The sequence below is a fragment of the Artemia franciscana genome, chromosome 7, assembly GCF_032884065.1.
Source record: "Artemia franciscana chromosome 7, ASM3288406v1, whole genome shotgun sequence".
Lineage (NCBI taxonomy): Eukaryota > Metazoa > Arthropoda > Branchiopoda > Anostraca > Artemiidae > Artemia > Artemia franciscana.
This window is the reverse complement of record NC_088869.1, coordinates 21,354,874-21,360,314: the sequence shown is the minus strand read 5'-3', so window position 1 is coordinate 21,360,314 and position 5,441 is coordinate 21,354,874.

Sequence of the window (5,441 nt, the reverse complement as noted above, 5' to 3'; positions counted from 1 at the left end):
TATATTTGGCTGGGTCTTGCAAAGCTTGGTTACCGACCAAGGGAGAAGAGAAAATGAGCAAAAGAGCACTATCATTCTCAAATACAAAATGCCCATGTATATGAAACTGTGACGGCATGCACAGAGTGCATTTGAAAATTTATTGTTTTTTCCACTTTTTTTCCTGAGGTATTTGAATTATAGGCTAATTCAAATACCTCAGTTAATTAATTCGAAACTAAACACCAAACTTAGTTGAAAGCTTTCTTCGAGGATTCTCAGGAAACCAAAGTTTTCTTACGAATTAAATTAAAAAAAAAAAAAAAATAAACCGAAAGTAAGGAGTGACATTAAAACTTAAAACGAACAGAAATTGCTTCGTATATGAAAGGGACTGCTTCTTCGTGAACGCCCCGCTCTTTACGCTAAAGTTTTTTACTGTTTTAAAAATAGAGTTAAGAGAAAGAGTCGGACTTTAGCGTGAAGAGCAGGGCTTTGATGAGGAAGCAGCCCCTTTCATTTTTGAAGTAATTTCTGTTCGTTTTATGTTTTAATGTCACTCCTTACTTTAGGTCGCTTGACCTAAATCTCTTGACTTGTCTAGTTCTTCAGCGTACCGCATTATTAGGTATTTTGGATATTTACATCTACTAAGCTCCAAATACTTTTTACAAAGGTGCCGTCTATGTGTGGTAACACTTTTAAGATGTATACCTCGCTTTGATTTAATTTTCCCCATGATTTTGGCTTTGTGTGCACAACTTTACTGAAGGCTCCTGACTATTTTCTCATTTCTAGGTTTCTTCATTGCATTGAAGTAATTTATGAAAATTTCACACTCTACAAGCAGCTGATTATACCAGCTTGTCATTTTGGTCTCTAGGGGGTATTATCGGCGATCTGAAAAGATCCTTTCTGGCAACCGACTTGTAAAAATTTCAGGTAGCTGAAAATATTCTATGGGACTGTTAGAAAACAGGAAAATACATCGAAAACTTGGTTCCAATCATCTTACAGGTTATTGTCTTCTGCTTGTGATAGTACTGATTTTGTTCTAAAAGCAATATCCTTTATCGAGTACACTTGTGAAAAAAGACCTAAACATTTTCTAAGATTTCTAAGCAATTAGAGGAAATAGAGCAAAATCCTTTCAAACATTTTGTAGCATCTTCAAGAAGCTATGGCCTGATATTAAAAGCGGCATCTTCCGCCAATGAATACTTGAGTACTTTTTAAATATAAATTTTCAAATTAATATGGGATTTTCGAGTTCCATCAGTTCACTTAATCACGACCTTAATGTGTTTCAACAAATGCTCTGCTATGTTTTAAATAGACGAGAAGCGCTATTGTAGTTTTGATCCATTTTTGGTCGATTTTTCGGCAAATAAGATGATAACGATTTCGCTCTTTCAGGTATTTGCGAAGATCTGTTGGAGATTGAGCCTCGAACCTCACGGTATAATTTCATAGTCGATTTGGCTCCTGAAATGGATTCCACTCAGAGGATAAGTATTCTTCAAGAGAAGATGAAGCAAATTCGCAAAGTTTATGCAGATCTAAAAGCAGAAGTTGCCATTGACCGTCGACGGAAGAAGATCAAGAAAAAAGAAAAACAGACGAGTTTGCAATAATTTCCTAATGTACATAAGGGATCTGTACAAAAGAACGTTTTAGTAAGAAGTTATCGTGGTGGAAGGCTCTAAAAATGAAAGCTATTTTTTAAAATAATCTCATTTAAGGAATTTATCGTGCGTTATATATTTTTTCTAGTATATATGTTCTTCCATGATTATTTGTAATCACTGACATAATATGTTTGATCAAAATGATGTGAAGTCGAAGCTCAAAATCCAATTTTTATTTCTATGAGTTTTGGCTGGTGTCTCCTATTTGAAAGTTATACCGTGAGCGAAAGTTTAAACAAATTTATTTAATGTTCCAATTTGTCTATTATTAAATAGAAATTTTAAGACCGTTTACTTGTTTTCAATCAGCTTGAGTTGGCAATCTGGGACATATTTCAGAAGTTCTATTTTTTGTGGATGGGAATGGACTTCTGATGTTTAAATATCATCTGATCTACATGTGCTAAAGGCGTTTTTTTATGGATTTTTTAGCCCCTATAATGTAATTTTTGATACCCTTCCTCCCTCAAATTGTGCATCTAGGACTCTAGTTCAGTCATCTAGGACTGAACGACGTTTACAAGGTGCAATTTACAGTTATAACTTGCGGAAGAAGGAGAACTTATTCTGTCATAAGGTCGAAAAGCATGCCACCATGCGAGGCTTTCATCTAATTGAAAATTTTATTTCGTGTTTAGAACGGCTTTAAACTGGAGATTTTATTTTTGAATTTAAAAAATAAATATTGATCATACTGTCTAGAAAAGCCCATTTTGGGAGCAAAAAAAAAAAAAAAAAAAAAAAAAACTCCAGACGTTATAAGGTTAAAAAACCACCATGCGAGGCTATCAATGTCAGAGCCGGGACTTGCCCAGTTACAAAAATAAGGAAATAATCCAAAAACTGCTAGAGTAAAAATAATCTGTCAACAATAGCATCTTCATTTGAAGCGTTTCGTCACAAATTATCAAACATATTTTTGTTATTTTGAAACGATCTCACTGCAAATTTTGTTGGCTTTTAATTGAAGTTTTTACTTTTGAACCTAAAGATAAATATAGACTAGACTATCTAGAAAATTTCAAGGAGGGAGTAAAAACAAAAAAAAACAAAACAAAAATGTAAATTGAAAGTCTCAGCAATTTTGGATTTGTTAATGGTATAAAAGAAAAAATGCTTAAAATGTATTTTGTTTTCAGTAAACTGTAAATGATGCCCTTGTCTTTAGAATACTTAGGTGGACATTTAAACGTTCTTGAAATCTTGCAGATACACCCTTTTGACGAACTGGAAGTATGCAGTGTTTTTAGATTAACCTCAATATGCCATGTAAGTTTCAACTTAAAATGTTGACTGCCAACTACGAGATGACTCGTACACTGATTTCTTTGCTAGGATACCAACTACGAGTTATCTCGTGTTGTGCAGCCACGTATCGTCCTTGCAGCCACGATTTTTCTTGTAGCATATCAGTACTAATATGATAGCTGGCTTCTGGTAAAAGAACAAAAATCGATATTAACTTAAATGAACAGAACATTTGTTATTAAATGAAAAGAAAATGTAATTTTAAGAAATTTATTCAAAATCAAGAGGTTAAAGAATATTTTATTTCTTGTGAAACTTTTTTAAAAGTATTTCACACAAAAGCCGGGTTCTCTTCATAGGTCTGACAAAAAAGAAAAGAAAAAGAAAAATGCGTTTCACGACGTTGTTTTGCCTGAGTAAAGGGTCGACATGGCTTTGTCAGACGCTTTTTTCTTTCATTCACCGGCGAATGTCCGAAATTCCTTTTTTTCTGCTTGGATTCAATTAGCTTTGCGAATCAGCTTCTTCAGTCTTATGCAAGCTTTGATGGTAAAAGTTAAAGTTAGGTTTGGTTAAATTAGGATATACATATAAGAAATGCATCAAAAAGCTAACCCAACCTAACCTGTCACCATTAAACCTTGCGTAAAACTGGAAAAGTTAACTGGCTTTTTTTTTTTTATTTGTGCTGTTGCATTGGCGATTTCTTTTTTCATTATACATATATATATATATATATATATATATATATATATATATATATATATATATATATATATATATATATATATATATATATATATATTCAAACTGAAAACTGAAAAACTGATTTCAAAACTGAAAAAACTAAAAAAAGGCAAAAACTACAAAAAAAACTAAAAACTAATAAAAAAAAATAAAAAAGCTAAAAAACTAAAAAAACTAAAAAATGGCAAAAACTACAAAAAAAAACTAAAAACTAATAAAAAAGCTAAAAAACTAAAAAAACTAAAAAAGGCAAAAACTACAAAAAAAACTAAAAACTAATAAAAAAAAATAAAAAAGCTAAAAAACTAAAAAAACTAAAAAAGGTAAAAAACTAAAAAAACTAAAAACTAAAAAAAACTAAAAAAAAGGAAAAAACTGAAAAATAAGCTAAAATAAAGGTAAAAACCAATAAAAAACTAAAAAAAAACTGAAAAAACTAAAAAAAGGCAAAAACTACAAAAAAAACTAAAAACTAATAAAAAAAGTAAAAAAGCTAAAAAACTAAAAACAACTAAAAAAACTAAAAAAAGGTAAAAAACTAAAAAAAATAAAAAATAAAAAAAAAATAAAAAAAAGGAAAAAACTGACAAATAAGCTAAAATAAAGGTAAAAACCAATAAAAAACTAAAAAGAAAAAAAGGAAAAAACTAAAAAAAATTTTCATCTAAAAAACTAAAAAAAACTAAAAAAGGTAAAAACTAAAAGAACTAAAAAAGAAAAAAATAAATGACGACACTCAAAGAGAAAGCGACCAGGACAAAAGGAATGTTCGATTAGCAATCAACAAAGCACCGGGACACAGGGAGTATAAATAACGACCAGGACATAAGTAAAAAAAAAACTAACAAAACTAAAAAGAAGGTAAAAACTACAAAAAAACTAAAAAGAAAAAAAAACTAAAAACTAATAAAAAAACTAAAAAATCTAAAAATCTAAATAAACTAAAAAAGAAAAAAAAAGGAAAAAAATAAAGGAGAAAAACAAAACTAAAAAACGAATGTATATACAGACCGGGACACCGGGATACAAATGACGACCGGGACACAGGGAATATAAATGACGACCGGGACACAGGGACACAACTACAACGGGGACACCGGGGGAAACAGGGGGATATAAATGACGACTGGGACACCGGGACAGGGAATGGTCGATTAGCAATCACCATCAACAAAGCTCAAGGGCAATCATTAGAATCATGAGGTATAGATCTGAATACAGATTGTTTTCCCATGGACCATTATATGTTGCATGTTCAAGAGTCGGTAAACCTGACAATCTATTTATATGCAAAGACAATGGGACAGCAAAGAATGTTGTATATTCGCAAGTTTTACGTAGTTAAAACCATATATATATATATATATATATATATATATATATATATATATATATATATATATATATAATATATATATATATATATATATATATATATATATATATCTATATTCACAGGTGGGACATAGGGACACAACTACAATGGCGCGTAACTAATATGGCGCGTAACGACTTACGCGCGCGGGGGGGCTTGGGGGGGGGCGCGAAGCGCCCCCACCAACTAGGTGTTGGGGTGGCGCGAAGCGCCACCCCAACAGCTAGTATTTATATATATATATGTGAATAATTATATTCAGTTTTAGAGAAATTTTTCCGTTGCGATCGGGCAACTCCACCGTTTCAACAAGACGCATATAGGAGCGTGCTTGACTTTGGAGTTTGAGGGGGGGGGGTATTCGTATGTACTGGCAGAAATGCTATTTTCCAGGCTATAGCATA